Source organism: Aulostomus chinensis, chromosome 10 (genome assembly GCF_037954235.1).
Source record: "Aulostomus chinensis isolate RoL2024-O1b breed Wild chromosome 10, RoL_Achi_v1.0, whole genome shotgun sequence".
In the NCBI taxonomy this organism is placed as follows: Eukaryota; Metazoa; Chordata; class Actinopteri; order Syngnathiformes; family Aulostomidae; genus Aulostomus; species Aulostomus chinensis.
This window is the reverse complement of record NC_141329.1, coordinates 18,174,029-18,198,157: the sequence shown is the minus strand read 5'-3', so window position 1 is coordinate 18,198,157 and position 24,129 is coordinate 18,174,029. Positions and strand designations below refer to the sequence as shown.

Below are 24,129 nucleotides of genomic sequence, written 5' to 3'. Positions count from 1 at the left end.
GTGTGTGTGTGTGTGTGTGTGCGCGAGCCATGGCTTAACCCAGAGAATTCAGAGAATAACAACATCAGTGGCAGTATACTTGTAACAAAAGTGGAGCAGAAAATAAAGACTGTTTCTGTACTGTTGTGGTCATTCCAGGTAAACATCAAATCCACTTTATGACTCAGTCTTAAATTAAAGCCAGGAGGTTGAGTCTGAGGGCAGATACCTGGCCTTGTGTTTAACCCAGACTCATTATTACTCATAATTGTCTCTTTCAAAATAGAGTTCCTTTGGCATCACTTTCATAGTGGCCCCATAAAAATAATTACATATTCATATCACAACTAAAGCAGCACGCTACAAGACTGTGACCCACAGACCTCTGCTGAGAGTCACTGTCAGAGGTCACAGACATGGAAAGAATGTCTTGTAACAGTACGCCAACTGTCACATCGAAGATAATGTCACGCACAACCTTCTTGTAGAAAAATACTGCAGATGTTGTACAAATGCGGTTAGTGATGAGTAAACCAGTTCCAGCAGGGAAACATAATTTGTTGAGGAGGACCATTGTCACGTGAGATGGGTGACTGTGTGAAAGAGATGCAGCAGGTTGTAAATTAACTCCCATACCATGGTCTATATAAATACTGCAATCTGACTGGCTGCCAGGGGTTAGGTGGGTGAAGATTCATATCTGCTAACTGCACACCAATTAATTAGATCCAATCAAAGTTCCTGTTCACCTTCTTTTGAATTTATAGTTTCATCTGATTCTTTACCTTATGGTGGCACAATGGTGCAGTGGTTAGCACTGTTGCCTCACAACAAGAAGGTTCAGGGTACGAGCACAGGCTCGGGCACGGGATCTTCCTGTGTGGAGTCTGCATGTTCTCCCCATGCCTGCGTGGGTTCTCTCCAGGTACTCCAGTTTCTTCCCACAGTCCAAAGACATCAAGAGGGGATGAGGCTGATACTCTAAATCAGTGGTTCTCAAACTTTTTCTGTCATTCCCCCCTTTGGAGGAAGAAAGATTTTCATTCCCCCCCACGCCAAATTTTTTGACAAATAGGCCATGTTTAACTTTATAAACCTATTAGAATATACAAACATTCCTTTAGTTTTTCAGAACTAGAAAAAATGACATAAAATGTGTTTCATCCCTGTCAAATACCTCTCCATTTTAAAAACAGACCTGACAACAGTTGCTATGAAAGAGGTTTAAAGCGCGCTTTGGTTCCGCCGCGAAAAAAATTCCGACGTCCAAACATTAGTTCCTCCCCCCCTCCCCTTTTCCCCGCGGTGGGGGGGGAACTAATGTTTGGACGTCGGAATTTTTTTCGCGGCGGAACCATAGATAAAGCTAAAGGTGAGGGGAAACTAATGTTTGGACTTCGGAATTTTTTTCGCGGCGGAACCATGAACAAAACGAAAGGTGAGGGGAAACTAATGTTTGGACGTAGGACACACTTTGAGAAACGCTGCTCTAAATTGACCATAGGTGTGACTGTGAGTGTGAATGAATGTCTGTCTACATGTGTTGGCCCTGTAATGGACTGGTGATCCTTCCAGGGTGAACCACGCCTCTCACCCGAAAGCCGCTGGGATAGGCTTCAGCCCCCCCCCCCCCGCAACCCTCAACAGGAATAAGCGGAAGAAAATGGATGGATGGATTTTGAATGGATGGATTTTTGCCTCATGCTGTAAATATATTGCATCTGCAAATTTTAACAATTTTTTGAGGGAGACTGTATCAATTTAGATTAGAGCGTCAGATATGGCATTTTTGAGCAAGATACAGATTTGAGAAAAAAAATTCCAAGATTACTGATATGTACAATCAATAAAGTGAATTTTAGAGCAGGACTGAAAATTGGAATGTTTCTGTGTGTTCTAATTTTATGCAGCTATGACTATGTAAATGTAGAGGGATTATTTATTAAACAAACAAATAGCTTTATTAAAACATAATATGACTGAAATAACAAGATTGAAATTACAAGAGGGAGAAATGGTTTTCCTCAGAAGGCTGGCTGGTGTCTCCCTTAGGGATACAGTGAGAAGTTTGTTCATCCATGTGGGACTCAGAGTAGAGTTGCTGCTCCTTCGCATTGAGAGGAGACGGCTAATGTAGTTAAGGCATCTGGTCAGGATGCCACTGGACGCTTCTTTAGGGAGGTGTTCCAGGCATGTCCAGCTGGGAGGAGGCCATGGGGAAAACATAGGACAAGGTGGAATGTTTACATGTCCATGCTGGCCTGGGAATGTCTCAGGATCACCCAGTTTATGCCGGTCAATGTCGTCATGGAAAGGGAAGTTTAGGGTCCCCTGCTGGAGTTACTACCCCAGTGATTCAATTTTGGATAAGCAGTTGAGGATAGATGGAGTTTGTGAGGCATCCATCCATCCATCCATCCATTTTCTATACCACTTATCTGTAAGGGTCACAGGGTGACTGGAGCCTATCCTAGCTGACATTGGGCAAGAGGCAGGGTTCCCCCTTGATGGGTTGCCAGTCCATCACAGGGCCATCAGGAGCTATTAGGGGTTCAGTATCTTGCTCAAGGATACTTTGACATGGTCACCAGGGGAAGTGGGGATCGAACCAGCAACCCTTCGGTTGCTACACGGCCACACTACCTCCAAGCCATGCTACCCCTGTTTGTGAGGCAACTTCATCTCATAAAGGTGCCGAAGAGGGCTTTGTGTGTTGTATAAGGCACATGAGGAGTGAAAATGTCTCAATTCTTGATGCAATGACCTGATCATATTTATAAAATAAACACATCCTTTTATCTCCCTACAGAGGCAGAGCTGGCAAACAGAAATAAATACTTTGGGCAAAAGAAATGTCCTCCAAATTCTTTGGCTCCCAGCAATACACACTAAGTTTGCCATAGTACAAATGTACGGTAAGCGAATAATGAACACACACACACACACACACACACACACACACACACACACACCTTTATGTGTAACCAAATATAGCACCACATATTATTAACTTCAAAAGGACCATAAAAATAAACCAGTACTTCTCTAAAACCAATTCAATATCCCTGGGAAAGGAGACTTTATAGCAAGGTGCTGTTGTATTACACTGCATTCGTGTGATCTTGATGTGCCAAATAAATAATTGAGTGCATGTATAGTTTATCGGGGTTTAAAATCAAACAATCTATTACATTATGGTCATTTAGCAAACACTTTTCTGTGAAGAGGCTAACAATAGTACATTTTGGCAGCGGCACTCAACCAGCTCTGCATCATTATTCCTCATCAGCTACTTTTAGAAAGAATTGGTAGCATTTTGCTGCAGTAGTTTTTTTATTTTATTTTTTTTACAAAGGATAAGAAGATTGGCTAGCTCAAAGGGGTGTAGTCAGAGGAGGAGTGTCTTTAGTCTCTGCTCAAACATGGAAAGTGATTTGACAGTTCTGACATTCCCAAATTGGAGAAGTAGATTAGAAAACCTGAATTGACCTAAAGAAGTCACATTGGACAGTTGGACTGGATTCAGGTTGGATCAGGTTCAAATAAACCTGAAACAGACACAAGCCAGCACACAACACCTAGGATTTATGTCCCTCTTGTCCGCTTATTCCCTTTTTAAAATTATATGAGGTATGGTTATGATGGATGGTTATGGGAGGTAAAGAAACAGAAGAGAAGGGATGAGTAAGTTGGAAAGTGATCGCAGAGGAGAGGAATAGGCTTTAGGCTGGTGTTTGGCGGCCTTGGTTTGACATGATGTGACTGTACGACACAAGAACACATAGGTCTGCCTGGAGCAGGGTAAGAGTTCAGGACAGCGGAGTCAGATAAGTGTCAGTGTGAAACAATATCAGTGTCTTTCTCCATCTCTGTGATTGGCAGTGATACAAGGCAGTCTGGCCCTTTCACATATACGCACATACACAGCAACACAACCACATACACACATGCACACACACACACACACACACACATGCCCAACAGCTCTATGCTGGAGCAGCTGTTTTGCTGTGACACGTAGCATACACTCCACATCACATCAGATACACAACAGCTCCTTACCCGGAAACCTGTGGACCACAATGACACACAGATACTGTTGCCTGCTTCACCAAATGCTGACACATTCTTCCAGGCATTTTATACTGTCAGTTTACATTTAAAACACAAACACACACATGCACACACACACACACACACACACACACACACACACACAGATATGGATATGTACAGTATTTTCCTGCAGTATTCTTAGGGGACACAGCGCAAAATGGATGTGCACCAAGCACAGACTCAAAAATAGCATTATAAGATGGTCCAGGCAATATGACAATGAGATGATTGAGTTGGAGTTTTTTTGATTATACCAGGTTTTTCTGTGGTTTTATACTGCATGTACAGGTTTTATGTGTACATGGGAATAGAACCAGGTTGTTTTTTTTCGCTAATCTGTGATTGATTTTCCCTAGAATTTGCCTAAATACCTTAATAAAAAAACTCTCTATATATCACTATATAAAGTTAAATTTACAACACTATCCACTCCAAATAAGTATTCTGAATATAGTTCATACATATCCCTCATCAAACTAGAATTACAGTCAGACAGTGCAGACCTCCGCAAAGGTCCATGTGATATTTCCTGAGAAACTAATGACATTTTCCAGAGAAATGAGTCACTGCATGATTAATATTTTCACAAAAATTTACATATAATCAGCTGATCTGAATTATCCAGAGTTCAACTACACTCTGAGGATCCAGCTCAGAGACATCTCTTGAACTCTGGCTAGTTCAATATCCTGAGAGAGGAGATGCACTTATATTAGATATTTTACTTGTGGTATCAAATGCAATCTCAAAAAGTCATTTTTCAATTTCTTCTGTCACTTGGTGGGTCATGGAGTGGGCCTGATTATTTAGATGCTGCTATTAAATGAAAGAGGTGATATTTGCTGACATCATTTTAAAAATCATGTGTAAAGACCTGTGATGTACTGAGATGTGCAGTTTAACAGTTAAAAAGACATTTTTAACACCTTTTCCCATTCTTTGATGACATCATCCTATCTAGCCTCTCTATATAACTTCAATTAAACGCAGGCAAGCAAAATAATTTCTGTACCTCTGCCATAATTCAGACAGCTTCCAAAATGTAATATGTTTTTGCTTTGCTCATGTGTCAACCGTCTGCCAAGTTTTTGAGAAATCTTGCAAAAACAGAAAGAAACCCAACTTCTTTTTCAGTCTTTGCCACTGGGCCATCACGATAATGCATCAGCATAATAATTTATTAATTTTTCTCTTACAGAAGAGACCTGATGATCAATTAGGTGTGGTCAGGGGGTGGATTATTTGGTATTGTTTAATGGACAAACAAGTTGCAACATATCAGCAACCTGCAAACCAATCTAAATTAGTGAATCTCTACTTGAGAGAACTGAGGATTTATTTTTGCTCGTTCACACTGAAATAACATTTACTCAGGTTAGTCAAAGCAGCAGGATAAAGTTGAGAAGCACTTCTTCGGGCAATAAGTAGTATTTCTAGGTGGGAGGCTTTGGAAGGATCTTATTTGGTTGTGGCACTACTGACACCCTCTGCTTGGTCTGTCCGTACTGTCTCCATCTGTCTGCAGCCTCAGCAGGCTAAGAGTGGGAGTTAGCGGCAACAAGGATTGCAGGGGACAATAATAACACTGTGAAAAAAAGGAAGTTACCATGGAGCAATCAGATTTTGTTAATATCATGTCATGATTATTATCATTTTTTCTCACCTGGGGAGCATAATGGCTTTTCTTACTGAGCTATTATACAATGTATAATGCTCATCACACTCTTTTGTTCTCAAGAAGAGACAGATTTACTCTCTATCTCTCTCTGTCTCTCTCTCTCTCTGTCTGACAGACTGATAGACTCACACACAAGCACAGATAATACATTTACACATACACACAAGCAAAGAAACACACATGTTCAGTGAGGTACATTACACAAATGTGTCTTTGCAATACCAATCTGTCTTTCACTGCTCTGACGGTCTTTTGTCTAACAGCCTAATTTTATTTTTGCAGGTAAATTGTAAAAAAAATTGTTTTAAAAAAAAAAGCATATTTTCTTATATGTACAGCTGAGCTGTTGTTCCTTATCCCAGTGATTTTGCTTGTTCACATAATCACTGAGTAATCACTGAAATTATTGCATGGAAATACCAAAAATGACAAGACAACCCGATATGTGAACTAAAGACAGTTTAACTGATGCTGCTTCTTTCTTTCCCTCGAATCCTTTCATGTGTTTTGGTGTATGTTAACAAGCCAAGATAAATGCCTCAGAAAAACTGTGACACATCAAGAAATATCCTCCGAAATCTAAGCGTTTGCTGAAAAAAGCTTAAAGGTTTGCTTAAAAGTCTTAAAAGTATGACAACTAACATGTTGCTTCGGGTCTAAATGGTTTAAAATCTTCATTGAGGAGATATTTATGTGTCTCTTCACCACTGTCATGTTACAATTTCTAGCATCCCTGACAATGTACCAATGAATCAATGTAAAATCAGTAGCAAGGCCACTGGCAGGATGCTCACAGTAAATATCTATACCATTTGTGCAGTATTAATGTAAATACTGCAACAATCCACAAAGGAATTCTTGAGTTTCTTGTAAACAATGCAACCAGTCATTAAAAAGACACAAGAAAGAGGAAGGAAATCCACAAGCCACTACATATGGTTGTTAATAACATTTATTTCTGTTCCAAGATTTAAAGTTTCCAGCTGGGTCTAATGTTAACAGTCACTGCTGTATATATGAAACAGGATTTTGTTAATCTGAGTAGTTAGAAACCTCAGACTGACCACTAGTTGTCATCTTGTTACATTCTTCCATCTTTATCTCCTGTTGCTCAGGTAAACCCGTGCCACTCGCTCACAACGCCACAGGTGGGCTCAGAAAGAGAGGAGGAGATTCTGAGTGCTTTTCTGTGTTTCTCCCACTCTGCCTCATCTCCTTTATCAGACATTGGGATAGAGGTGAGGAAAGAATTGAAAGAAGGAACAACAGAGGGGAAAGACAAAGAATGTAAGCCCCCACAGCAGCACTTAAAGTAAGTCTGCATTATTGATGAGGAGACAAAGCGAAACATTTATTTATCATCGAGGATGTGTAGAAGCTAAGATGATCCCTGCAGAGCTGAGAGACAGAGGGAGAGAGGGAGGGAAAGGCTGTGTTGAAAGAGGGATGTCTATGGAGGCCCTTGAGTGTGTGTGTGTGTGTGTGTGTGTGTGTGTGTGTGTGTGTGTGTGTGTGTGTGTGTGTGTGTGTGTGTATGCAGTATAAGGTCAAGGGTAAGATGTGCCCTATGTGTTTGCTCTGGTCAGCTGTGGGATTTCTTCAGGGCACAAGGATCATGACCAGGCCAAAGAATTGTTTATGAGTCCTAAACAGGCCTGTGTGCTTAACCCCTCACTCCACTAACTTTCATGTCCATCCTTGGACTCTTGTCATCCTTTCATCTTAATAAATCTTTAGTGCCTGTATCGATTTTTAGAAATGGAAAATATTAACAAAAACTGCATACAGATGGCTTTCACACTCCAAAACTGGGCAGATAACAGCTGCAACCAATGATCACATTTGTTTATTAATCTATCAGTTATTTCTTTTGCTTATTTTATTGGGTTTTTTCATCTATAAAATATCCAGCAATTCAAAGTCCAAATGTATATGACAAATGTGGGTTCTGGTACGCTTTTTCAAGTGTAATGGAGCTTACTATTTAAAAGAGTGCAATGACTTATTTCTATTACACAAAGAACTAATATATTGTTTTATCGACTACATCAGCACTAAGTAAAATTTACTTGTGTTAATTTTTCAACTCCCTATATAGTGATCAAATAACTATTTTTGATGACTGGAAAGACCAAAGAGGGATCAAAAGCAGCACACCCTCAACAATTTTTTCTGCAGACTGAACACAAAGCTAATTTCAGCGCATCTGATTGCAAAACACTTAATAGTTGGATGTAAAAAAAAGAAAATGTAAAATAACCTTAAATGACCCTAACTGTCTTTGAGACCAACTCCGTATATGACTGTATTATTCATGTTTAAAAGCATGAAAGAAAAATATAACAGCATTATGAAATGCTGGCTTTTCAATTTCCATCCATCAATCCATCAATTTTCTACCGCTTATCCTGTTAAGGGTGGCGGGGGGCTGGAACCTATCCCATTAGCCTTCAGGCGTGAGGTGGGGTTCACCCTGGGCAGGTCACCAGTCCATCACAGGGCCACCACAAATAGACAGACAACCATTCACACTCACAGTCATACCTACGGTAATTAGCTCCAATTAGCCTAGTCTCCATTTGCATGTTTTTGGACTGTGGGAAGAAGCCAGAGTACCCGGGGAGAACCCACACAGGCACAGGGAGAACTCCACACACATCCCTGTACTCGATCCGGGGCTCGAACCCGGAACCTTCATGCAAGGCCAACACATATAGACAGACAACCATTCACACTTACAGTCACACCTACAGTCAATTTAGAGTATCAATCAGCCTCGTCCCCTCTTGATGTCTTTGGACTGTGGGAGGAAGCCAGAGTACCAGGAGAGAACCCACGCAAGCACAGGGAGAACATGGAGACTCCACACAGAAAGATGAGCCAGGGCTTGAACCCGGAACCTTCTTGCTGTGAGGCTACAATGCTAACCACTGCACCACCGTGCCACCCGGCTTTTCAATGTACATTAGAGATTTAAGATCATATTACAAGAGAACACCTGAAAAAACAAGACATGTATGACTTGTAGTTAAGGCAACACTGTCATTAACATTATGTTACCATAGTAACTAGGATGCATACGAGTAGATTAAATTGTCACTTGTTGCAACCTCTAGGAACCTTCTAATGCACGACAGATTGAGTGTAATGTTAGGTTTAAATAGAGCACATTGTTCACCTGTGACTGATGGATTTGTGGGGAACTGACGTGTGAAAGTGTCTCAGCATGAATGTATGAATAGCACAATTTTATAGACATGGCTATACATTTGGTGTGTGTGTGTGTGTGTGTGTGTGTGTGTGTGTGTGTGTGTGTGTGCGCGTGTGTGTGTGTGTGTGTGTGTGTGTGTGTGAGTGTATGTTTTTGTGAATGTGTGCGTGTAAGTGTGTGTGTGTGTGTGTGTAGGGGAGAGGCCGTTAGGGGATAAGCACTCAATAACAGCTGACACTGAGCTGCCCTCTGCTCTCGCTCACACAAAGGACTATGATTATATTACTGTTTGACTGCCTATCCCTCCCTCCCTCCCTCCACCCCCACCCCCCACCCAATACCCTACACTGCCAGGCCCTCTGTGCACTCAATGGCTAAGATAATTACCACTATTGTGTGTAACACACATTCACAGACTTCCATGCAAAGTGTGCCACGTGCTTGCCAGCTCCCCCATCTGTCCTCTTCTCTCTCACTCCCCCCTTTCCTCTCTATTCCCTTTCTCCATTTTTATCTGGTTTTGTTTCTACATCCTTTGTCATTTGCTATTTGGCAGGAAATAGGGAATCCACTACAGAGGGGAATAAAGACATGTCATTTTTGCTACTAACATTTACTGACTGGAGTAGTGTAGGCTGATGATTTTGTTTTCATAGCGACAAACCATGATGATACAACTACTGGTGCAGAAAGACATATCATTAGGGATGTGAATATCAATATTTTACCAATATGTGATCATTTCCGACTCAATTAATCCAAATTCTTCTTTCTTCACTGTTTAGGCACAAAGAAAAGTCAAGAGTGGCAAAATAAGGGAGTATTAGGGAGAGGGACCTGTGCGTGCAACAGTCCTCTGATGTCCCCGTTCTTTCATTCTTTCCTCATTTTTTCCCTCCTCCGGTTAAACTTTAATGTGTTTTCCCACTGAAGTACTCAGGGAAACTCCTCAGAAATGGCTTTGGTTGCAGAAACACCGGAGTGGTTGTAGTGTGGCTTCTGTGTGTGACTGCAAGTGGTGGCATTGTAAGGGGAAGAGATTTAAGTGGTTAGTGGCTGTGAGTGTGTGTGTGTGTGTGTGTGTGTGATGGGGGGGGGGGGGTCACAATGTGATGTTGGAGTGGTGTTTACACGAGTGAACGAAGCCACAGACAAATGTAGCCATTAATACCAAAACCCATTTCCACCATTTGTCCATCTACTTTTTCTCATGTCTGCATTCAGTCACATACCTACAACTGGTAACACACGGGCACGCACATACACACACACACACACACACACACACACACACAAACTCGTTCTGTCTGTCTTCACTAAAGGTTGTGGAGACCACCTAGAGAATGTGTAATTGTTTAATAGCCTGAGAGTTGCCATGTCTACCTTAGAGGCCTTTGCTCGCTGAAAATCGATCAAATAATGTTGGTGCTGGTGACAACTTTGAAGACACACACACACACACACACACACAAAGGGGGTAACAGCGAGCGCTGCATGAGGGATGGACAGAGACAGTTAAAGGAAAAGAGAGACTGAGTGAAGGAAAGAGTTACCTCCCTTGGCTGCTGCCATGTGGCTTTAGCCATCTGTTGGCAGAGCCTAAATTAATTAGCTCCACTCATTACTAGTTTGCAAGAGGCCTGCAGTCTGAACCAGACACCAGCTCTCCAACTTTCCTTTGTTACAATCTTTCAGAACCATCTCAGCAAAGCTTTCAGTGATGAAAGTGCACTGTGTTTACTGTTATAAGCTGTCTGAAACTCTTGTAAAAGGGGAAAATAGAAAGTCTCCAAACACACCAAACAAAAGATAATCACTGAGAAGTAGACATAATCATGGTATCCATTCAGAACAAGGGTCTCTACCTCAAATAACCTACTTTTGGAGGAAGAATCCTGGAAACTTTGCACTAGAGTCCTGCATCAGACAGGGTAGCTAACGGGCAGCACACATCGATTTGCTGATGTTATTTCATATTTTTTTTCCAGGTTCAGATCTAGTTGGAGCAAAAATCATGTAGGTTGGAGATAGATAATAAACATATTAAAATAACCATACTAATTTGACCTGAAGCTTTAGTATAAACAGCTTCTACTGAGATACTGATGGTGCCGAGGACTCTTGTTCTAAAAGTCATCTGTAGCACTTACTCATATATGACAAGACAACTGAAATCATAAGCTTACCTGCATTTCCATCCAAGGATGTATTATCACCCCTCATCAGTTTATCCTCAAAAATATATACTGTATCATTCATGGTTTTTCTCAGCAAAAACAATTCAAATTGTATTAAACTATGAAAGCTTTGAAGCCCACAACCACCACTGAGCAGACAGGATAGAACTGGCTGCAGCATAAAACACACTCGGTAGAAATCATTAACAACAGCAGATGGGAAAATAAATTCTTACATTTTAATGAAAAACAAGAATAAAATGCATTTTTGCCTTCTAAATTTAACATTTCTATCAATGTGCTGGTAAGTTGTTAGTGGATATTTCAATATCTGGTATATTTTTTCCTAATTCCTAATTCCTAGTGACATGGCCACTTGAATCATCTGGTATCCCCAAAAAGCTGATAATGATTGCACTTCTATCATGCCAAAGGGATTTTCCAGGGCTTCAGCTAGACTGTTTTGGAATAACGCTTTATTCTTGATCTATTGTAATGAATAAATTTAATGACTTCACTTCACCCTTTTTATCAAGTTCTTCTGGGTGCCAACTGGAACAGGAATAATTTAAGATCCAAAGTATTCCAACACAATTTGAAGACAGCCTGTTGGATTTATTTAGGACATGGTATTTTAAACAAATCCACATTGTCGCCTTCTTAAAATAATTGCCAAGTTTTTTTTAGAAAACACAAAAAAACTGGAGAAAACATCAGATGGAGTTGATATACTCCCAAAAAAAAAATTTGTCCAAAAAAAAATGGCAGTCAATTATTTTAGGAAGGTGACGATATTTAGTGACAAGATTGATATTTGTTTGTATTGATGATCTTAAACCTTAAAGCTAAAAATCCCTGGAGGTCGTTCTCAAGGGGGTCTTCTCATGGCCTCACTGTTATCAGAATCAGAATCAGAATACTTTATTGATCCCTGCGGCGCAATTAAGTCAGTTGCAGTTGCTCCCATTGTAGAACAATAGAAGAGAAAAAGAACAATGTTAAAGAATGTAAAAAAAAAAATGTAAAAATAGGGAGTAAGAAATATGTTGCAGAATGTAAAATATGTAAAAAATATAAGTACGCTATATACTCCACTATACTCAATGAAAAACAGGAAATGAAGAAATCTACGTGAAATATGTACACTTTGCAACAACGTATATCAACCATAGTAAACAATTAATTAAAGAATTGTGTTTTGTATTTTAAAGTAGCATTTTTAAACTGTTTTGTGTTGCGTTTCAAAATGTGGAGTTCTTAAACGGGGAGGTTGGTTGAAAGCAAACTTATCAGAAAGGCTTGAATGTCGAGGACTTCAATGAGTTCCTTCGTGACCTCCACCTGAACAGAAACTAGGCGTTGCGGGGTGGTGCCTCTACCCGCCGCCGTTATGACACATAACTCAGCTGGTCTCCGAAGAAACAATATGTTGTTCAGAAACTGATGCATCTGTTTCCATATTCTCTGCATTAAAAAAAACAAAACGTCTTAATTGACATCTTTTTTCATACATTGTAAAAAAAGAACTTCTAACTTGCTGCAGTTGTTATATTCATTTCAATGAATGGAATGTAGCAAGGAGCAAAAACACATTCAAAGTAAGATGTCAGAATACAGAGAGAGACAGACATGTATGTTTAGCTTGAAGCTAATGACAACTGATGGCTAACAACAGCAAACCTGCCTAAAAATATAACACTGAAAAGGACAATTTCACTATTTAATGTATGATAAATGTGCATGCATGCTATCACTTGTAATACAGGTTATAATTTAAGTAAGAATGAGTACAGTGTTTCAATGAATGCATTATGAATTGTAATCCCTGTGTAAAAATGTTTAATTGAATATCAGTCAGCTACAAATTCTCAGCCCTTCTGTGTATTTCTTTCAGTGAAGCATAGCTATTATTTAGGGATCACAGGGAGCAATGACTGAAATGTGCATGGACATTTCAAAGAGTAATATGAAAAAATAAATATGGGCATTAATTGATAAAAATTGATCACTTGGATTTCATTTTACTCTGTATTTATTTACTCTATATAAAATTGTCTCATTGTAGACTACAAATAGAACGGAGATTAGAAAGACCAAGACTATGAAATATAAATTAATTGTGATTGAAAAGGGTCGGAATAGTAACAAGCTTTTAAGTTGACCTTTGAGCTGTTATTTTGGTCCAGCAAAAGATAGTTGGCATTTTGTTATCAGATACAAAACGCACTGCTGCTGCTCAACAGTCATGTTTGTGCTTTTCAACAATGCAAAGGTATAAAGTGAAATTACACAATCAGAAAGAAGATGGGTTGTGACAAGTTTATGTTTTCATTGAGACACACACATGCCTCCCCCCTCTCTCTCTCTGTCCCTGTCTCTCCTCTGTTATCCCTCTTTTCTCTCTCATCCTTGGGGAGTGCTCTGTGCCACCGCAGAGACGACAGATGGGGCTCAACCACATCCAGAGAGTGAGAGAGAATAGAGGTAGGTTGCATTCATTATTTACATCACTTGGTATTGGAATATTAATGCTAAAAGCAATCGGCCAGCCCTTCATTAAATTAACTGGAGATGTAGGGAAAGAAGAGGAGAGGGGGAGATGGAAGGATGGAGGAGGAGGGGAGACAGTGGGAGAGGAGTGAGGAGCACACTCTGTTAAATAGGCACTAAAATTAGTGAAGCAAAAACACCTCCATTAAGAAAGCCTGCATCTCTCTATTCCCTCCCATTCTCTACTCACTCTGTCCTCTGTTCTGCTCTCTCCCATCCTTTAAACACCTCTGTCTCTTTTATACACACAAAAATCACTGCTTTACCCACAAGTGCCTGCGCCAAACCTCTTTGAAAAATATGCATTTCTGTGCTGTCCCTCTTAAGTGCCTGTTCAAAATTTAAACACGCTTATGGTGGCAGGATGTGTCTTTGGTCCCCATGTGCATCTCTCTTGAGAGTACTCCTGTGTCTTTCACTCTCCATCACTCCCTCCCCAGCAACTACTCTTTTTTTCTGTATCTTCCTGTCATCACTTTTTATCCTTCATGTTTCTATTTCTCACTCGAGCCATCGCTTACTCTCATCTCCTCCCTGTCAGCAAAGCCTAATATTATGATCATACATACAAATGTGTACAAGCTGGATATGCAAGCGTGTATAAATGTGGGTAGACACACAAGCATGCATATATGCACACATAAACTCATATGATAAGTACACGCACACGCAGAGTGGCAGAATGGTTCTCTCCTGCACAGCAACACATTGCGTATATGCAGAGCCACTATCCCTATTAGTGGAACGCTGCTACGCACTGTTGACTTCTGGAGAGAAAAACATACAGTCATAGCACCGCTAATCAACTGATGCCAAAATTGCCCACCCCTCCACCTGCCATTCTGCCCTGTGTACTGTATGAGAAGTAGCGAAGTGACTTTCCATTTGAAAATATGAAGATCATAACCACAACTGATGAATTAAAAGAAAAATGAGGTCACTTTGTTGTCGTGGAGGACTAGAGAAGCTTCTAGATGCAGGAACTCTCATTGTGAAGTCTTTAAAAGACAGAGTTAAGAGCCCTCCCCTAAAAAATGTATCGTGATATGTTACTTTCATTTATGTAGTAGCAATATCAACTATTCAAATGCATCTGCTAGTCTAAGAGAACTAATACTGTATGAGATGTATATCCATCATTGACCAGCATCTATTCGCTATAACCACTAAGGTTATACACCAACACAATAATTTACCTATTGTGTAACTAAAAAAAAATCACATTTGAATTTAAAAATAAAACAAAGCTACACAGCATTCCATTAAATGGTAAAAGAGAGAACTGAAGAAAGGATCAGATTCTTAATTGCTTATTTGAAAATATGTTAAATGATTTTTTTTTGTGGGGCCACACGGTGGTGCAGTGGTCAGCACTGTCGCCCCACAGCAAGAAGGTTCCTGGTTCGAGCCCCGGCTCGGGCATGGGATCTTTCTGTGTGGAGTCTGCATGTTCTCCCTGTGCCTGTGTGGGTTCTCTCCAGCTACTCCAAGTGATGCAAGTGGGGACTAGGCTGATTGAAGGCGTGGCTGTGAGAGCGAATGGTTGTCTGTCTATATGTGTTGGCCCTGCGATGGACTGGCATCCCATCCAGGGTGAACCCCGCCCAAAGGCTGCTGCGATAGGCTCCAGCCCTCCTGCGACCCTTCTTCAGGATAAGCGTTAGAAAATGGATGGATGGATTATTTTTTTTGACCTAATGTGTAAAAATTATAAAGTGGAAACACAGAGGTGATCCAGGATCCCTTTTTTGTGTTGGACACATTAAAGTCCCTGGTTAAATACAGTCACATGATATGCAGTTATTCTTGTTGTTACAACATCAGAAAGCCCACATCGGCAGAATATCAGACTTTGAAGTGAGTTTGAGTCATGTGTATAACACTCTATTCTACAACATTAAATTAGCTGCAGGTTTGTCCTAAGTTTAGTCAAATGTCTTTTGTTGTTGTTTTCTCCTAAATAGAACATTAATATTCAAATCCTCGCATCAAACATCATCCTGTTTCAAAGAGTAAAAAAGTCTGACTTGACAAAACTTGTAAAAAAATGTGTGAGACAGTATTTGTTGAAATGGCAAATGACCAGGGGATAACGTTCAGCACATTGTGCAAATATAATGTTCATTTTTGTTTCCATCCATTTTCTACCATGGGGGTCGTGGGGGGGGGGGGGGGGGGGGGGTGGGTGGAGCCTATCCAACAGCCTTCGGGCGAGAGGCGGGGTTCACCCTGGACGGGTCACCAGTCCATCACAGGGCCAACACATTTAGACAGACAACCATTCACACTCGCAGCCATGCCTATGGTCAGTTTAGACTATTATATTCACTTCGTCCCCTCTTGAAGGGGACTAGGTGCTCTTGGACTGTGGGAGTAAGCCAGAGTACCTGAAGAGAACCCACCGAGCCAGGACTCATACCCAGAACCTTCTTGCTGTGAAGCGACAGCGTTAACCACTGCACCACCGTGCAGCCCTCATTTTTGTGTACCATCAAAAAAATTGTTTTCATACATATTTTGATATTTTTAACGTGTTCCTGTTAAACAGCAAAAGGAGATGTTAAAACAGATTTCAGATGTAAAAATTCTGAAATTGGCTACACAGCGTGATTTAATGATTGATGACAGCAATCCTGTAGCAGCCATTTTGTAAACGATATATTTTATTGGATTTTTTTTGAGAATGTAGTCAATCAAATCAGGCTTCTGTCCAGATTTAAAGGACGTTTTTGATTATCTGTAGTACTCTGGTGTAAACTACAAAGGGACAGGTTTCTGGCTAGTTAATTAGTGGCTCAAGTATATAGTATTAATATTAGTTATCAGTGCTGTTTGTGTTAAAGCGTGTTATACAAAGGTGCATAAATAATAATTTTTCACGGATACAACTTAAGACAGGCTCCATTGAATTGTTTTAAAGAATGGTTTTCACTTTAGGAAATTAAATAAACATTCATATTGTTTCTATAGAAAAAGATGCTACCAAAATATCAAACTTTTAGAACAAAAGTAGCAACATTTTAATTTACAAATCAGACTGAATTATCTTCAAGTGGAAAAGGATGTGAGTGAGTCAGAAAGACCAGTTCCAACAGATGAAAATTAATATTACAGGGATTGCAACTTTCTCAAGGTATGCTGCTTTTTTAACATCTGTCTTGTGTTTTTATAAATAAACCGTAGGGAATTGCAAGAACTGAGATAGAATAAATAAATATTTTGCGCAGCTCAAAATGCTGTCAGTTCCAAAAATAAGGAACAGGATCCCCTTCAGGCTCAAATGGTGACACAAGATCCAAAATGAAGAGACACTAACAAACAATTTATGGATAAGAGGGAGAGCGGGAGGATGGTGCAGTAGTTGATACTTAAATCCAAAAATCTCCATTCTAAACCTTGTCATGCACCAGTAATTTACACAAAATGTTGTTGCATTATGTTACACACAGACAAACACTCTCATCTGGATGAAATATTAATATATTGTTCAGTTATTTGACTGAGGATGTCCAAAAGAATGGGGATGAGAGTCAGAGAATGGACTGAAGGTAGGTTGAGTAGTGGAAAAAATACTCGTCTGTTTTCCCTTCAACAGAAATAAACAAGGCGTTCACTTGTCAGTCTGCAAGAGAATGGCACGCTGTTTATGCAGAGGAGCTACACACACACACACACACACACAGATGTGCACAGATCTAGAGATGGGTGCTGTCAGCTCGGGGGGGGGGAGTTTAAAGACAAGTCAAAAGCGAATGTGTGTGTGTGTGTGTGTGTGTGTGTGTGTGTGTGTGTGTGTGTGTGTGTGTGTGTGTGTGTGTGTGTGTGTGTGTGTGTGAAATCTTGTCACGGTCAGAGGCACCTGAAATTCATAGTGCTTGCTTGATATATAGCAGTGGGTCTAAATTACTGTATGTACAGTTCAAGAGCATGCAAACAATATGAACGTCACCACCACTACCTCCACAACATACGCTACAAGCAAATACATTTTGGAAAGTTGAGATGTCATGGCTGCTGTCATTCCTGAGAACATGTAAGTAAAATTGAAGAGAATTCGTGAGATATAATATCTTTTGAAGTCAATCAGTTTGACTTGAAAGAACTAAAATAATCCTGGAGGAGCATTGTATTTCCCAGTGAAATGAAAATAAATATTGGAGGGAGTAGCAAGCTGAATCAGTTTTGGGCCAAGCTTTTGTGTTTTCTAACCATTCTTTATGTTGAACTGCTTCTAATTGTGTATTTGTGGAATTTAAGTGAGCAAGTGACTGTAGCTGTTACAATAAATTTCATTTTCTGGAGAGGCTGCCTCTGACATATACTGTATTGTATTTTCAACTTGGCAGCAGAGATGTAGTCAACAAGGATGAATGAGCTGTAGTGCGAGCACTCAACTGTCAATCTATGCTCGTACACGAGAGCTTTGTCCATAAGAGTGGGCGGGGGTTTTGTGTGTGTGTGTGTTTCTGTGTGAGCCTGACTCCAGAGAGAATGTATCAAGGCTAGAATGACTTTCAACTGAAATGTATATGAGATTCAAATTACATTCTCTTTTTCCTCTATACTCTCCCTTCCTGCTCTCCTCTCCCCCTTTCCTTTGTCTTCTGGGAGCCTTAGTCAGCTAAGCTCAGATATAAAAGGATTCTCTCTCTCTGTCTCTCTCTCTCTCTTTCTCGCTGCCATTGACATTGGTATACAGAAATCCCCTGTCATTCTTATCCTTGAGTATGGCACCTTTGGCATGTTCCTGTTGGACGCAATCTGTATCACTTATCCCCCCATTGTCTCCTCCTTTCCTGTCTGCTTGTGTGTTAACCTGCTGATGTGGCCATGACTAACCCTTAACCTGGCCACACTGTACACCCACCTTTTATACACTACCAGTCAAAAGTTTTACACCTCCTCAAAATACATTGTAGATTCTCACTGGGGCATCAAAACAATGAATGAACACATATGGAATTATGTTGTTAAAAAAGTGTGAAATAACTCAAAACATGTTTTATATTTAGATTCTTCAAACATAACCACCCTTTGCTTTTAGTTCTGCTTTGCACTCTCTTGGCATTTTCTCAAAGAACTTCATGAGGTCATCACCTGAAACGGTTTTCCAACAGTCTTGAAGGAGTTCTCAGAGATGCTGAGCACTTGTTGGCCCTCTTGCCTTCACTCTGCTGTCCATCTCATCCCAAACCATCTGGATTGGGTTTAGGTCAGATGAATGTGGAGGCCAGGTCATCTGGCGCAGCACTCCATCACTCTCCACTCAGCCTGGAGGTGTGTTTGTTGTCGTTGTCCTGTTGAAAAATAAATGATCGTCCAACTAAACGCAAACTGGATGGGATGGTGTGTCGCTGTAGGATGCTGTGGTAGCCATGCTGGTTCAGTGTGCCTTCAATTTTGAAGACATCCCCAACAGTGTCACCAGCAAAGCACCCCCTCACCATCACAACTCGGTGTGGAACCATGCATGGAGAAACCATCCCTTCCCCTTTTCTGTGTCGCTAAAAGACACAGCACGTGAAACCAAAGATCTCAAATTTGGACTCATCAGACCAAAGCAGAGATTTCCACTGGTCTGATGTCCATTCCTTGTGTTTCTTGGCCCAAACAAATGTCTTCTGCTTGTTGCTTTTCCTTCGTAGTGGTTTCTTAGCAGCTATTCAACCATAAAGACCTGATTGCTGCAGTCTCCTCTGAACAATTGATGCAGAGATGTGTCTGCTACTAGAACTCTGTGTAGCATTTATCTGGGCTCTCATCTTAGGTGCTGTTAACTTGTGATTTCTGAGTCTGATGACTTAGATGAACTTATCCTCAGGAGCAGAGGTGACTCTTGGTTTTCCTTCCCTTGGGCGGTCCTCATGTGAGCCAGTTTTGTCGTAGCGCTCAATGGTTTTGCGACTGCACTTGGGCACAAATTCAACGTTTTTGCAATTTTCTGTACTGACTGACCTTCAGCTCTTAGAGTAATGATGAACTGTCATTTCTCTTTATTTAGCTGATTGGTTCTGGCCACAGTATGAATTCTAAGAGTTGTCTAATAGGGCTGTCAGCTGTGTACCAACCTGACTTCAGCACACCACAACTGATGGTCCCAACCCCATTGAGAAGGCAAGAAATTCCACAAATGAACCCTGACAAGGCAGACCTGTGAAGTGAAAACCATTTCAGGTGACGACATCATGAAGCTCATTGAGAGGTCAAGGGTTTGCAGCGCTGTCAATGAAGCAACGGGTGGCTTCTTTGAGGAATTGAAAATATAAAACAAGAAATCTTAAATCATATTTACAGTTATTGAACATGTTTTTCTTTGCTCCATAATTCCATATATCTTGCTTCATATGTTTGATGTCTTCAGTATATATCTACAATGTAGAAAGTAGTAAAAATAAAGACAAAAATTAAATGAGAAGGTGTGTCCAAACTTTTGACTGGTAGTGCATGTGTACCAGATCCTCAACGTGAGCTGCCAGTTTTCTGTCTGCTCACCACATGGTCAGATTTCCTCTCGTGCCTTCCTGTACCCCCTTCAGCAGCTTCTATTCGTTTCACTCCTAAACTGAGCAAAAACTCTGTGACCCCTATACTGATATGTCAGTACCTTTTGAGTTAGATGGCCAAACTGATTAGGAAGCTTATATTAAACATCCATCCCAAACATTTTTTGGAGCCTTGGAAACAAATCCATGTGGGAATTGCACACCTGACTATCAAGTCCAGGGTTGATAAAAAAAAATAAATAAATCATCCCAACATGCTCCATTACACAGACTTTCTTGCGTTTAGCATTCCACTCTATTCTCAGATAGTCCAATCCTGTGGGATCACGATTCCAAATACTATTGTGCAAAGGGTGAGAGGAGTGAAATCAATGACTGGCAGTAAGTATGGGGGACAGAGAATTTGAGTTAGTGTCAAAGAAATACCATCCATCCAGTCATTTTCTACTGTTTATCCTGTTAAGGGTTGCGGGGGGGGGGGGGGTGCTGGAGCCTATCCCAGCAGCTTTCGGGTGAGAGGTGGGGTTCTCACTGGACAGGTCACCAGTCCATCGCAGGGCCAACACATAGAGACAGACAACCATTCACATTCACAGTCATACCTACGGTAATTAGCTCCAATTAGCCTCATCCCATTTGCATGTCTTTGGACTGTGGGAGGAAGCCATAGTACCTGGAGAGAACCCACGCAGGCACAGGGAGAACATGCAGAATCCACACACATCCCTGTACTCGATCCGGGGCTCAAACCCAGAACCTTCATGCTGTGAGGTGACAGTGCCAACTACACCACCGTGCCACCTCAAAGAAATACACTACCTTGAAATAAAAGAAAGCCACTATATAAACTCAATGTAGACTCAAAATCCTTCCGAGGCTGCATAACTGTCTCAAGCTAGTACCATGAATATACCACGCCTTGACAATGGGAGCTTTTGCAAATTGTGTAAAATACAAGCACGGCAGCATTTTCTGATAACCAGCAACTGCTCCAACAATATATGATGAAATAAAGCATGATGAAATATTAATAAAAGACTGCTCAATGACAATAGAAACTGGATAAATAAAGAAAAAAAAGGTTCTGCAATAAAAGTAGGAGTGAAAAGGGAAGACAAAGGAGTCCTACCAAGACAAGACTGGAGTTCAAATTACTGTTTTTAAACATTGTCTCCAGTGAGACACAGCAAGAGGAAGGGAAAACTTGCTTTGCCCTGGGCATGGTGAAACAATGGCTATAAACACGAACAAAGCATTTTCAAAAATACCAAGAACGAAGGTACAGAAAGTGAGAGCTACTGGAGAGGAGACAATAAGTGGGTGAGAGAAGACGAGGCCAGAAAATAGCAGAAAAAGAACAGAAATAATGATGCAAAACAGGCAGTCAGGTGAGCCTGATAAGCGCTCGAGAGAAATAAATGTCAAGTCGAGCAGTAAGAGAGCCCTAGGATGTGAAAGTAAAAACTGAAAAGTGAGAAAGAGATATGTGACGCAAGCAATCCAAATAAGGTAACGTGAGGGACAAATAAAACACTGTCTACATTAGAGCTGCTGAAGTACACCTTCGTGAAAAGCATTCATCATAAAAAATACCTAAAAAGCACAATACTGCAAAAATAAGCATTACCTACTTCACTGACTTCCATTAACTATTGATGTGTGTGTGTGTGTGTGTGTGTGAGTGAGTGAGTGTGTCCTGATAGCCTAGCACGTCTTACAGGAGAGTCCACGGGGTATTCTATGTATCCCAGAGAGCCCATTGATTAGCTATTAATAAAGTATAGTGATGTCATTGCTCACAGGGGAGGTCAGTAAGCCTCACACACACACTCACACACAGACACACACACACACACAAAACCACACATCCATACACTTTTAATTAACAGTTATTGCTGAGGTTACTGTAGGTTACAGGACAAAAATGAGACCAGGTGAATGGTGCCAATCTTTTTTTTTTTTTAGCACTTCCTTCCACAATTATGCTTCCCGTCCCTGTTCGTCTATCACTCTGAGATCCTCTGTATTTTCTTCAGCTTGTGTTAATTGGCACTGGATGTCAGGGCTCAGTTCTCCATCTTTTTTCTGATTAGCTGTGATCTGGAAGTCTGATAAAAGAAACTGAAGAAAGAGTAAGTTAAAGCAGGATTGAGTGAAGCGGAGAGGTAAGATGAAGAGCTCTTCCAGCTCATGAAGAAGACTGTGGTCAGTTCAGGATACAACCCTGTGTGACAAGAGACTCACGTGTCAGATGGGACACGTTTGCATCACTCATTCTGCTTTATTTGCTGCAGTTTTCACCTATTTGTTCCAGGTTTCTCACACCACTGCCTTCCACCTCCCTTTTCTGTCGCTCCTCTCTCCCAGCTACCCAGCCCTCCTCCCTCTCTCCTTCCCTAGCATGTACATCTTCAGGTCACGGGTCATTAAGTCAGCTCCAGAGGGGATGTGTTGGAACAGGATATCTCTCATATTGCCCTGCCCCCCACCACACAAATACACACAAACCCATGCATGACTATAACCATACATACACAGAGACAAACAAAGGAACAGTTCTCTCTCTTTCTCTGTTTATTAGGATTACAAAACACACAGGTAAAAATGAGAAAAAATGTCTGGTCTGGACCCCTTCAACTAGTCTCATTTCCGTTTACATGTTTACAAAATTTTTACTGAACTTTGAAAAACCGCAAAAGAGGGGAAAAGCAAATAAGGGTTGTTCCATTACCTGGTTTGGAGTGAATAAACTAGGCTATGTAATTAGAACAGTCATTTTAATCAGAAGATGGCAGTACAGGCAACGTGATGCATGCCTGTAACAAAAAGAATTGACAGTGAAGAGTAGTCTTGGTAATCTACTGTTTACCTGGGAAAAATGGAGCAAAGACATTAAGGACTAACTTTCAGTTGCCAGAGTTGTCATTTTAAACGCTAGTATCAGTCATTTCACATCCGCTCAGATGGCATTTGGGAATATCGGAGAAGAGAGCAACAGAGACAGCTGGTCAGTCATTTCCACTCAGAGATTTTTTTCAGAGGAGGAAAAACCCACCTTCAGCAAGTAACAACTTTTTCATGAAAATGAGGGAGTTCTTTTTTTAATTTTCTTTTTCAATCAACCTCTTTTCTAAAGTGATACTTCAAAAGAAACAACAAAACATGTTAATGGAGACACGATCCCTGATAAAATCATCATCATTCCATGTTTAGGCTTCAAAAAATATGATGGAAGTTTCAGAATAAAAACCGTTAATATCTATAATAATAAACAATGCAAACTGTAACAAATTATATATCTGACACATTAAGGGTTTATTTTGGAATATTTAATTTAAGAGCTTCCTCTCAGGCTGATGAAAATAAGATTCGAAAATGGTGCCTTCAATTTACATTTTCACATCAATATGGCACCTTTAGACATTAATAAAAACCCTGCATTATATTCAGTGACACAAGTCCGCCAGCATTTTCAAAACTATTACCGCTAAGGAAGACATTCTCTCTGTAAAAAAAATCCTTCCCATATTTTTTTATTAATCTGAGAGTGAGGTGCATGTCATGTAAGGCTACATGCCATTAAAGCTGATATATAATCTAATTTCCTTGCTCTTTATACAGAGCTGCTCCCCTAATATCACACTAAATTATATCCATGGATCACTAAATTGCAGGGGCATGTCTGTGTCTGCTTACACTGACCAGCAGGCCACCTCATCTTTAGTAAAGGTCACACACACCAAACACACATTACAAATTCAAGTAGATGTGGCAAACACTGTCAGACTCCAGCGAACGCTTGCTTGTAAATTCATGCACACACACAAATATACATGCACTTCACCATAGTTGTTGTGCACCGCTAAACAACATTAAATTGCATGGCAGTGTCAGTGGGATAATTAGAATAACACA

General features: G+C 40.5%; 1 protein-coding gene and 1 long non-coding RNA gene across 4 annotated transcripts in view; one reads left to right on the top strand and one right to left on the bottom strand.

Moving 5' to 3' along the window:
- The window catches only part of dscaml1 (Down syndrome cell adhesion molecule like 1), a 103,007-nt gene that overhangs the window by 53,925 nt on the left and 24,953 nt on the right, over positions 1-24,129 (bottom strand). Inside the window, exon 1 of one of the 3 annotated variants that reach the window (XM_086216228.1) lies at positions 765-998. The exons of the other annotated variants lie outside the window; for them this stretch is intronic. The gene's annotated coding sequence lies outside the window, so the exon portion shown is untranslated. Of the gene's footprint in view, positions 1-764; positions 999-24,129 lie in introns of those variants that run through there. 3 annotated transcript variants of the gene reach the window in all.
- LOC147254576 (uncharacterized) overlaps positions 1,334-24,129 on the top strand; it is a 30,285-nt gene continuing 7,489 nt past the window's right edge. The window contains exons 1-3 of the long non-coding RNA XR_015118176.1: positions 1,334-1,417; positions 2,789-2,894; positions 6,889-7,085. This is a non-coding gene — a long non-coding RNA (uncharacterized LOC147254576). The remainder of the gene's footprint in view (positions 1,418-2,788; positions 2,895-6,888; positions 7,086-24,129) is intronic.